Source organism: Hyla sarda, unplaced genomic scaffold (assembly GCF_029499605.1).
Source record: "Hyla sarda isolate aHylSar1 unplaced genomic scaffold, aHylSar1.hap1 scaffold_169, whole genome shotgun sequence".
Taxonomy (NCBI): Eukaryota; Metazoa; Chordata; class Amphibia; order Anura; family Hylidae; genus Hyla; species Hyla sarda.
In genome coordinates this window covers 210462-222739 of record NW_026608330.1, presented here as the reverse complement: position 1 = coordinate 222739, position 12278 = coordinate 210462, and positions in this window count along the sequence as shown.

Below are 12278 nucleotides of genomic sequence, written 5' to 3'. Positions count from 1 at the left end.
ATATCTGGCTCGCTCGCTTGCTCTCATGTCTGGCTCGCTCGCTCTCATATCTGACTTTCTCGCTTGCTCTCTTGTCTGGTTCGCTCTCTTATCTGGCTCGCTCTCATATCTGGCTTGCTCGCTTGCTCTCATATCTGGCTCGCTCACTTGCTCTCTTGTCTGGCTCGCTCTCTTATCTGGCTTGCTCACTAGCATATCTGGCTCGCTCACTTGCTCTCTTGTCTGACTTGCTCTCTTATCTGTCTCGCTCTCACATCTGGCTTGCTCGCTTGCTCTCATATCTGGCTCGCTCGCTTGCTCTCTTGACTGGCTCGCTCTCTTATCTGGCTTGCTCACTAGCATATCTGGCTCGCTCGCTTGCTCTCTTGTCTGGCTTGCTCTCTTATCTGGCTCGCTTGCTCTCATATCTGGCTCGCTCGCTTGATCTCATGTCTGGCTGGCTCGCTCTCATATCTGGCTCGCTCGATTGCTCTCATGTCTGGCTCGCTCGCTCTCATATCTGGCTTTCTCGCTTGCTCTCTTGTCTGGTTTGCTCTCTAATCTGCCTCGCTCTCATATCTGGCTTGCTCGCTTGCTCTCATATCTGGCTCGCTCACTTGCTCTCTTGTCTGGCTCGCTCTCTTATCTGGCTCACTCGCATATCTGGCTCGCTCGCTCTCATATCTGGCTTGCTCGCTTGCTCTCATATCTGGCTCGCTCGCTTGCTCTCAAATCTGGCTCGCTTGCTTGCTCTCATATCTGGCTAGCTCGCTTGCTCTCTTGTCTTGCTCGCTCTCTTATCTGGCTCGCTCGCACTCATATCTGGCTGGCTTGCTTGCTCTCATATCTGGCTCGCTCGCTTGCTCTCATATCTGGCTCGCTCTCATATCTGGCTTGCTCGCTCTCATGTCTGGCTCGCTCTCATATCTGGATCGCTCGCTTTCTCTCATATCTGGCTCGCTCGCTTGCTTAATTGTCTGTCTCGCTCTCTTATCTGCCTCGCTCTCTCTCACATCTGGCTTGCTCGCTTGCTCTCATATCTGGCTCGCTCGCTTCTCTCTTGTCTGGCTCGCTCTCTTATCTGGCTCGCTCACATATCTTGCTCGCTCACTCTCACATCTGGCTCGCTCGCTTGCTCTTATATCTGGCTCGCTCGCTTGCTCTCTTGTCTGGCTCGCTCTCTTATCTGGCTTGCTCGCTAGCATATCTGGCTCACTCGCTTACTCTCTTGTCTGGCTTGCTCTCTTATCTGTCTCGCTCTCACATCTGGCTCGCTCGCTTGCTCTCTTGTCTGGCTCGCTCTCTTATCTGGCTTGCTCGCTAGCATATCTGGCTCGCTCGCTTGCTCTCTTGTCTGGCTTGCTCTCTTATCTGGCTCGCTGGCTCTCTTATCTGGCTCGCTCGCTTGCTCTCATGTCTGGCTTGCTCACTCTCATATCTGGCTTTCTCGCTTGCTCTCTTGTCTGGTTCGCTCTCTTATCTGGCTCGCTCTCATATCTGGCTTGCTCGCTTGCTCTCATATCTGTCTCGCTCGCTTGCTCTCTTGTCTGGCTCGCTCTCTTATCTGGCTCGCTCGCATATCTTGCTCGCTCGCTCTCACATCTGGCTGGCTTGCTTGCTTTCATATCTGGCTCGCTCGCTTGCTCTCATATCTTGCTCGCTCGCTCGCTCTCACATCTGGTTCGCTCTCTTATCTGGCTCGCTCGCATATCTGGCTCGCTTGCTCTCACATCTAGCTGGCTCGCTTGCTTTCATATCTGGCTCGCTCGCTTGCTCTCTTGTCTGGCTCACTCTCTTATCTGGCTTGCTCGCTAGCATATCTGGCTCGTTGGCTTGCTCTCTTGTCTGCCTTGCTCTCTTATCTGGCTCGCTGGCTCTCTTATCTGGCTCGCTCGCTTGCTCTCATGTCTGGCTCGCTCACTCTCATATCTGGCTTTCTCGCTTGCTCTCTTGTCTGGTTCGCTCTCTTATCTGGCTCGCTCTCATATCTGGCTTGCTGGCTTGCTCTCATATCTGGCTCGCTCGCTTGCTCTCTTGTCTGGCTTGCTCTCTTATCTGGCTCGCTCGCATATCTTGCTCGCTCGCTCTCACATCTGGCTGGCTTGCTTGCTTTCATATCTGGCTCGCTCGCTTGCTCTCATATCTGGCTCGCTCGCTCTCACATCTGGTTCGCTCTCTTATCTGGCTCGCTCGCATATCTGGCTCGCTTGCTCTCACATCTAGCTGGCTCGCTTGCTTTCATATCTGGCTCGCTCGCTTGCTCTCTTGTCTGGCTCGCTCTCTCATCTGGCTCGCTCTCATATCATGCTTGCTAGCTTGCTCTCATTTCTGGCTCGCTCGCTTGCTCTCTTGTCTGTCTCGCTCTCTTTTATGGCTCGCTCGCATATCTGGCTCGCTCGCTCTCAAATCTGGCTCGCTTGCTTGTTCTCATATATGGCTTGCTCGCTTGCTCTCATATCCGGCTCGCTCGCTTGCTCTCATATCTGGCTCGCTCGCTTGCTCTCTTGTCTGGCTCGCTCTCTTATCTGGCTCGCTCGCATATCTGATTCGCTCGCTCTCAAATCTGGCTCGCTCGCTTGCTCTCATATCTGGCTAGTTCGCTTGCTCTCTTGTCTTGCTCGCTCTCTTATCTGGCTCGCTCGCTCTCATATCTGGCTGGCTCGCTTGCTCTCATATCTGGCTCGCTCGCTTGCTCTCTTGTCTTGCTCGCTCTCTTATCTGGCTCGCTCGCTCTCATATCTGGCTGGCTCGCTTACTCTCATATCTGGCTGGCTCACTTGCTCTCATATCTGGTTCGCTCGCTTGCTCTTTTGTCTGGCTCGTTATCTTATCTGGCTTGCTCGCTAGAATATCTGGCTCGCACGCTTGCTCTCTTGTCTGGCTTGCTCTCTTATCTGGCTCGCTCGCTCTCATATCTGGCTCGCTCGCTTCCTCTCATGTCTGGCTCGCTCGCTCTCATATCTGGCTTGCTCGCTTGCTCTCTTGTCTGGCTCCCTCTCTTATCTGGCTCGCTCGCATATCTGGCTCGCTCGCTCTCACATCTGGCTGGCTCGCTTGCTCTCATTTCTGGCTGGCTCGCTTGCTCTCATTTCTGGCTCGCTCGCTTGCTCTCATATCTGGCTCGCTCGCTTGCTCTCATATCTGGCTCGCTCGCTTGCTCTCCTGTCTGGCTCGCTCTCATATATGGCTAGCTCGCTTGCTCTCTTGTCTTGCTCGCTCTCTTATCTGGCTCGCTCGCTCTCATATCTGGCTGGCTCGCTTGCTCTCATATCTGGCTCGCTCGCTTGCTCTCATATCTGGCTCGCTCTCATATCTGGATCGCTCGCTTGCTCTCATATCTGGCACGCTCGCTTGCTTAATTGTCTGACTCGCTCTCTTATCTGTCTCGCTCTCTCTCACATCTGGCTTGCTCGCTTGCTCTCATATCTGGCTCGCTCGCTGCTCTCTTGTCTGGCTCGCTCGCTTGCTCTCTTGTCTGGCTCGCTCTCTTATCTGGCTCGCTCGCATATCTGATTCGCTCGCTCTCAAATCTGGCTCGCTCGCTTGCTCTCATATCTGGCTAGTTCGCTTGCTCTCTTGTCTTGCTCGCTCTCTTATCTGGCTCGCTCGCTCTCATATCTGGCTGGCTCGCTTGCTCTCATATCTGGCTCGCTCGCTTGCTCTCTTGTCTTGCTCGCTCTCTTATCTGGCTCGCTCGCTCTCATATCTGGCTGGCTCGCTTACTCTCATATCTGGCTGGCTCACTTGCTCTCATATCTGGTTCGCTCGCTTGCTCTTTTGTCTGGCTCGTTATCTTATCTGGCTTGCTCGCTAGAATATCTGGCTCGCACGCTTGCTCTCTTGTCTGGCTTGCTCTCTTATCTGGCTCGCTCGCTCTCATATCTGGCTCGCTCGCTTCCTCTCATGTCTGGCTCGCTCGCTCTCATATCTGGCTTGCTCGCTTGCTCTCTTGTCTGGCTCCCTCTCTTATCTGGCTCGCTCGCATATCTGGCTCGCTCGCTCTCACATCTGGCTGGCTCGCTTGCTCTCATTTCTGGCTGGCTCGCTTGCTCTCATTTCTGGCTCGCTCGCTTGCTCTCATATCTGGCTCGCTCGCTTGCTCTCATATCTGGCTCGCTCGCTTGCTCTCCTGTCTGGCTCGCTCTCATATATGGCTAGCTCGCTTGCTCTCTTGTCTTGCTCGCTCTCTTATCTGGCTCGCTCGCTCTCATATCTGGCTGGCTCGCTTGCTCTCATATCTGGCTCGCTCGCTTGCTCTCATATCTGGCTCGCTCTCATATCTGGATCGCTCGCTTGCTCTCATATCTGGCTCGCTCGCTTGCTTAATTGTCTGACTCGCTCTCTTATCTGTCTCGCTCTCTCTCACATCTGGCTTGCTCGCTTGCTCTCATATCTGGCTCGCTCGCTGCTCTCTTGTCTGGCTCGCTCGCTTGCTCTCTTGTCTGGCTCCCTCTCTTATCTGGCTCGCTCGCATATCTGGCTCGCTCGCTCTCACATCTGGCTGGCTTGCTTGCTCTCATATCTGGCTCGCTCGCTTGCTCTCATATCTGGCTCGCTCTCTTGCTCTCTTGTCTAGCTCGCTCGCTTGCTTAATTGTCTGACTCGCTCTCTTATCTGTCTCGCTCTCTCTCACATCTGGCTTGCTCGCTTGCTCTCATATCTGGCTCGCTCGATGCTCTCTTGTCTGGCTCGCTCTCATATCTGGCTTGCTCGCTTGCTCTCATATCTGGCTCGCTCGCTTGCTCTCTTGTCTGGCTCCCTCTCTTATCTGGCTCGCTCGCATATCTGGCTCGCTCGCTCTCACATCTGGCTGGCTTGCTTGCTCTCATATCTGGCTCACTCGCTTGCTCTCTTGTCTGGCTCGCTCTCATATATGGCTAGCTCGCTTGCTCTCTTGTCTTGCTCGCTCTCTTATCTGGCTCGCTCGCTCTCATATCTGGCTGGCTCGCTTGCTCTCATATCTGGCTCGCTCGCTTGCTCTCATATCTGGCTCGCTCTCATGTCTGGCTTGCTCGCTCTCATGTCTGGCTCGCTCTCATGTCTGGCTCGCTCGCTTGCTCTCATATCTGGCTCGCTCGCTTGCTTAATTGTCTGTCTCGCTCTCTTATCTGCCTCGCTCTCTCTCACATCTGGCTTGCTCGCTTGCTCTCATATCTGGCTCGCTCGCTGCTCTCTTGTCTGGCTCGCTCTCTTATCTGGCTCGCTCACATATCTTGCTCGCTCACTCTCACATCTGGCTCGCTCGCTTGCTCTTATATCTGGCTCGCTCGCTTGCTCTCTTGTCTGGCTCGCTCTCTTATCTGGCTTGCTCGCTAGCATATCTGGCTCGCTCGCTTACTCTCTTGTCTGGCTTGCTCTCTTATCTGTCTCGCTCTCACATCTGGCTCGCTCGCTTGCTCTCATATCTGGCTCGCTCGCTTGCTCTCTTGTCTGGCTCGCTCTCTTATCTGGCTTGCTCGCTAGCATATCTGGCTTGCTCGCTTGCTCTCTTGTCTGGCTTGCTCTCTTATCTGGCTCGCTGGCTCTCTTATCTGGCTCGCTCTCTTGCTCTCATGTCTGGCTCGCTCAGTCTCATATATGGCTTTCTCGCTTGCTCTCTTGTCTGGTTCGCTCTCTTATCTGGCTCGCTCTCATATCTGGCTTGCTCGCTTGCTCTCATATCTGGCTCGCTCGCTTGCTCTCTTGTCTGGCTCGCTCTCTTATCTGGCTCGCTCGCATATCTTGCTCGCTCTCTCTCATATCTGGCTGGCTTGCTTGCTTTCATATCTGGCTCGCTCGCTTGCTCTCATATCTGGCTCGCTCGCTCGCTCTCACATCTGGTTCGCTCTCTTATCTGGCTCGCTCGCATATCTGGCTCGCTTGCTCTCACATCTAGCTGGCTCGCTTGCTTTCATATCTGGCTCGCTCGCTTGCTCTCTTGTCTGGCTCGCTCTCTTATCTGGCTTGCTCGCTAGCATATCTGGCTCGCTGGCTTGCTCTCTTGTCTAGCTTGCTCTCTTATCTGGCTCGCTGGCTCTCTTATCTGGCTCGCTCGCTTGCTCTCATGTCTGGCTCGCTCACTCTCATATCTGGCTTTCTCGCTTGCTCTCTTGTCTGGTTCGCTCTCTTATCTGGCTCGCTCTCATATCTGGCTTGCTCGCTTGCTCTCTTGTCTGGCTTGCTTTCTTATCTGGCTCGCTCGTATATCTTGCTCGCATGCTCTCACATCTGGCTGGCTTGCTTGCTTTCATATCTGGCTCGCTCGCTTGCTCTCATATTTGGCTCGCTTGCTCGCTCTCACATCTGGTTCGCTCTCTTATCTGGCTCGCTCGCATATCTGGCTCGCTTGCTCTCACATCTAGCTGGCTCGCTTGCTTTCATATCTGGCTCGCCCGCTTGCTCTCTTGTCTGTCTCGCTCTCTTTTATGGCTCGCTTGCATATCTGGCTCGCTCGCTCTCAAATCTGACTCGCTTGCTTGTTCTCATATATGGCTTGCTCGCTTGCTCTCATATCCGGCTCGCTCGCTTGCTCTCATATCTGGCTCGCTCGCTTGCTCTCTTGTCTGGCTCGCTCTCTTATCTGGCTCGCTCGCATATCATGTTCGCTCGCTCTCAAATCTGAGTCGCTCGCTTGCTCTCATATCTGGCTAATTCGCTTGCTCTCTTGTCTTGCTCGCTCTCTTATCTGGCTCGCTCGCTCTCATATCTGGCTGGCTCGCTTGCTCTCATATCTGGCTCGCTCGCTTGCTCTCTTGTCTTGCTCGCTCTCTTATCTGGCTCGCTCGCTCTCATATCTGGCTGGCTCGCTTGCTCTCATATCTGGCTGGCTCGCTTGCTCTCATATCTGGTTCGCTCGCTTGCTCTTTTGTCTGGCTCGCTATCTTATCTGGCTTGCTCGCTAGAATATCTGGCTCGCACGCTTGCTCTCTTGTCTGGCTTGCTCTCTTATCTGGCTCGCTCGCTCTCATATCTGGCTCGCTCGCTTCCTCTCATGTCTGGCTCGCTCGCTCTCATATCTGGCTCGCTCGCTTGCTCTCTTGTCTGGCTCCCTCTCTTATCTGGCTCGCTCGCATATCTGGCTAGCTCGCTCTCACATCTGGCTGGCTCGCTTGCTCTCATTTCTAGCTGGCTCGCTTGCTCTCATTTCTGGCTCGCTCGCTTGCTCTCATATCTGGCTCGCTCGCTTGCTCTCATATCTGGCTTGCTCGCTTGCCCTCTTGTCTGGCTCGCTCTCATATATGGCTAGCTCGCTTGCTCTCTTGTCTTGCTCGCTCTCTTATCTGGCTCGCTCGCTCTCATATCTGGCTGGCTCGCTTGCTCTCATATCTGGCTCGCTCGCTTGCTCTCATATCTGGCTCGCTCTCATATCTGGATCGCTCGCTTGCTCTCATATCTGGCTCGCTCGCTTGCTTAATTGTCTGACTCGCTCTCTTATCTGTCTCGCTCTCTCTCTCACATCTGGCTTGCTCGCTTGCTCTCATATCTGGCTCGCTCGCTGCTCTCTTGTCTGGCTCGCTCTCATATCTGGCTTGCTCGCTTGCTCTCATATCTGGCTCGCTCGCTTGCTCTCTTGTCTGGCTCCCTCTCTTATCTGGCTCGCTCGCATATCTGGCTCGCTCGCTCTCACATCTGGCTGGCTTGCTTGCTCTCATATCTGGCTCGCTCGCTTGCTCTCATATCTGGCTCGCTCTCTTGCTCTCTTGTCTGGCTCGCTCGCTTGCTTAATTGTCTGGCTCGCTCTCTTATCTGCCTCGCTCTCTCTCACATCTGGCTTGCTCGCTTGCTCTCATATCTGGCTCGCTCTCATTTCTGGATAGCTCGCTTGCTCTCATATCTGGCTCGCTCGCTTGCTTAATTGTCTGACTCGCTCTCTTATCTGTCTCGCTCTCTCTCACATCTGGCTTGCTCGCTTGCTCTCATATCTGGCTCGCTCGCTGCTCTCTTGTCTGGCTCGCTCTCATATCTGGCTTGCTCGCTTGCTCTCATATCTGGCTCGCTCGCTTTCTCTCTTGTCTGGCTCCCTCTCTTATCTGGCTCGCTCGCATATCTGGCTCGCTCGCTCTCACATCTGGCTGGCTTGCTTGCTCTCATATCTGGCTCGCTCGCTTGCTCTCATATCTGGCTCGCTCTCTTGCTCTCTTGTCTGGCTCGCTTGCTTGCTTAATTATCTGGCTCGCTCTCTTATCTGCCTCGCTCTCTTTCACATCTGGCTTGCTCGCTTGCTCTCATATCTGGCTCGCTCGCTGCTCTCTTGTCTGGCTCGCTCTCTTATCTGGCTCGCTCGCATATCTTGCTCGCTCGCTTGCTCTCTTGTCTGACTTGCTCTCTTATCTGTCTCTCTCTCACATCTGGCTCGCTCGCTTGCTCTCATATCTAGCTCGCTCTCTTATCTGGCTTGCTCGCTAGCATATCTGGCTCGCTTGCTCTCTTGTCTGGTTTGCTCTCTTATCTGGCTCGCTCTCTCTCACATCTGGCTTGCTCGCTTGCTCTCATATCTGGCTCGCTTGCTGCTCTCTTGTCTGGCTCGCTCTCATATCTGGCTTGCTCGCTTGCTCTCATTTCTGGCTCGCTCGCTTGCTCTCATATCTGGCTCGCTCGCTTGCTCTCATATCTGGCTCGCTCGCTTGCTCTCTTGTCTGGCTCGCTCTCATACATGGCTAGCTCGCTTGCTCTCTTGTCTTGCTCGCTCTCTTATCTGGCTCGCTCGCTCTCATATCTGGCTGGCTCGCTTGCTCTCATATCTGGCTCGCTCGCTTGCTCTCATATCTGGCTCGCTCTCATATCTGGATCGCTCGCTTGCTCTCATATCTGGCTCGCTCGCTTGCTTAATTGTCTGACTCGCTCTCTTATCTGTCTCGCTCTCTCTCACATCTGGCTTGCTCGCTTGCTCTCATATCTGGCTCGCTCGCTGCTCTCTTGTCTGGCTCGCTCTCATATCTGGCTTGCTCGCTTGCTCTCATATCTGGCTCGCTCGCTTGCTCTCTTGTCTGGCTCCCTCTCTTATCTGGCTCGCTCGCATATCTGGCTCGCTCGCTTTCACATCTGGCTGGCTTGCTTGCTCTCATATCTGGCTCGCTCGCTTGCTCTCATATCTGGCTCGCTCTCTTGCTCTCTTGTCTGGCTCGCTCGCTTGCTTAATTGTCTGGCTCGCTCTCTTATCTGCCTCGCTCTCTCTCACATCTGGCTTGCTCGCTTGCTCTCATATCTGGCTCGCTCGCTGCTCTCTTGTCTGGCTCGCTCTCTTATCTGGCTCGCTCGCATATCTTGCTCGCTCGCTTGCTCTCTTATCTGACTTGCTCTCTTATCTGTCTCTCTCTCACATCTGGCTCGCTCGCTTGCTCTCATATCTAGCTCGCTCTCTTATCTGGCTCGCTCGCTCTCATATCTGGCTGGCTCGCTTGCTCTCATATCTGGCTCGCTCGCTTGCTCTCTTGTCTGGCTCGCTCTCTTATCTGGCTTGCTTGCTAGCATATCTGGCTCGCACGCTTGCTCTCTTGTCTGGCTTGCTCTCTTATCTGGCTCGCTCGGTCTCATATCTGGCTCACTCGCTTGCTCTCATGTCTGGCTCGCTTGCTCTCATATCTGACTTTCTCGCTTGCTCTCTTATCTGGCTCGCTCTCATATCTGGCTTGCTCGCTTGCTCTCATATCTGGCTCGCTCGCTTGCTCTCTTGTCTGGCTCGCTCTCTTATCTGGCTTGCTCGCTAGCATATCTGGCTCGCTCGCTTGCTCTTGTCTGACTTGCTCTCTTATTTGTCTCGCTCTCACATCTGGCTTGCTCGCTTGCTCTCATATGTGGCTCGCTCGCTTGCTCTCTTGTCTGGCTCGCTCTCTTATCTGGCTTGCTTGCTAGCATATCTGGCTCGCTCGCTTGCTCTCTTGTCTGGCTTCCTCTCTTATCTGGCTCGCTCGCTCTCATATCTGGCTCGCTTGCTTGCTCTCATATTTGGCTCGCTCGCTTGCTCTCTTGTCTGGCTCGCTCTCTTATCTGGCTTGCTCACTAGCATATCTGGCTCGCTCACTTGCTCTATTGTCTGACTTGCTCTCTTATCTGTCTCGCTCTCACATCTGGCTTGCTCGCTTGCTCTCATATCTGGCTCGCTCGCTTGCTCTCTTGTCTGGCTCACTCTCTTATCTGGCTTGCTCGCTAGCATATCTGGCTCGCTCGCTTGCTCTCTTGTCTGGCTTGCTCTCTTATCTGGCTCGCTTGCTCTCATATCTGGCTCGCTCGCTTGATCTCATGTCTGGCTCGCTCGCTCTCATATCTGGCTCGCTCGATTGCTCTCATGTCTGGCTCGCTCGCTCTCATATCTGGCTTTCTCGCTTGCTCTCTTGTCTGGTTTGCTCTCTAATCTGGGTCGCTCTCATATCAGGCTTGCTCGCTTGCTCTCATATCTGGCTCGCTCACTTGCTCTCTTGTCTGGCTCGCTCTCTTATCTGGCTCACTCGCATATCTGGCTCGCTCGCTCTCATATCTGGCTTGCTCGCTTGCTCTCATATCTGGCTCGCTCGCTTGCTCTCAAATCTGGCTCGCTTGCTTGCTCTCATATCTGGCTAGCTCGCTTGCTCTCTTGTCTTGCTCGCTCTCTTATCTGGCTCGCTCGCTCTCATATCTGGCTGGCTTGCTTGCTCTCATATCTGGCTCGCTCGCTTGCTCTCATATCTGGCTCGCTCTCATGTCTGGCTTGCTCGCTCTCATGTCTGGCTCGCTCTCATATCTGGATCGCTCGCTTGCTCTCATATCTGGCTCGCTCGCTTGCTTAATTGTCTGTCTCGCTCTCTTATCTGCTTCGCTCTCTCTCACATCTGGCTTGCTCGCTTGCTCTCATATCTGGCTCGCTCGCTGCTCTCTTGTCTGGCTCGCTCTCTTATCTGGCTCGCTCACATATCTTGCTCGCTCACTCTCACATCTGGCTCGCTCGCTTGCTCTTATATCTGGCTCGCTCGCTTGCTCTCTTGTCTGGCTCGCTCTCTTATCTGGCTTGCTCGCTAGCATATCTGGCTCGCTCGCTTACTCTCTTGTCTGGCTTGCTCTCTTATCTGTCTCGCTCTCACATCTGGCTCGCTCGCTTGCTCTCATATCTGGCTCGCTCGCTTGCTCTCTTGTCTGGCTCGCTCTCTTTTCTGGCTCGCTCGCATATCTTGCTCGCTCGCTCTCACATCTGGCTGGCTTGCTTGCTTTCATATCTGGCTCGCATGCTTGCTCTCATATCTGGCTCTCTCGCTCGCTCTCACATCTGGTTCGCTCTCTTATCTGGCTCGCTCGCATATCTGGCTCGCTTGCTCTCACATCTAGCTGGCTCGCTTGCTTTCATATCTGGCTCGCTCGCTTGCTCTCTTGTCTGGCTCACTCTCTTATCTGGCTTGCTCGCTAGCATATCTGGCTCGCTGGCTTGCTCTCTTGTCTGGCTTGCTCTCTTATCTGGCTCGCTGGCTCTCTTATCTGGCTCGCTCGCTTGCTCTCATGTTTGGCTCGCTCACTCTCATATCTGGCTTTCTCGCTTGCTCTCTTGTCTGGTTCGTCCTCTTATCTGGCTCGCTCTCATATCTGGCTTGCTGGCTTGCTCTCATATCTGGCTCGCTCGCTTGCTCTCTTGTCTGGCTTGCTCTCTTATCTGGCTCGCTCGCATATCTTGCTCGCTCGCTCTCACATCTGGCTGGCTTGCTTGCTTTCATATCTGGCTCGCTCGCTTGCTCTCATATCTGGCTCGCTCGCTCGCTCTCACATCTGGTTCGCTCTCTTATCTGGCTCGCTCGCATATCTGGCTCGCTTGCTCTCACATCTAGCTGGCTCGCTTGCTTTCATATCTGGCTCGCTCGCTTGCTCTCTTGTCTGGCTCGCTCTCTCATCTGGCTCGCTCTCATATCATGCTTGCTAGCTTGCTCTCATTTCTGGCTCGCTCGCTTGCTCTCTTGTCTGTCTCGCTCTCTTTTATGGCTCGCTCGCATATCTGGCTCGCTCGCTCTCAAATCTGGCTCGCTTGCTTGTTCTCATATATGGCTTGCTCGCTTGCTCTCATATCCGGCTCGCTCGCTTGCTCTCATATCTGGCTCGCTCGCTTGCTCTCTTGTCTGGCTCGCTCTCTTATCTGGCTCGCTCGCATATCTGATTCGCTCGCTCTCAAATCTGGCTCGCTCGCTTGCTCTCATATCTGGCTAGTTCGCTTGCTCTCTTGTCTGGCTCCCTCTCTTATCTGGCTCGCTCGCATATCTGGCTAGATCGCTCTCACATCTGGCTGGCTCGCTTGCTCTCATTTCTGGCTGGCTCGCTTGCTCTCATTTCTGGCTCGCTCGCTTGCTCTCATATCTGGCTCGCTCGCT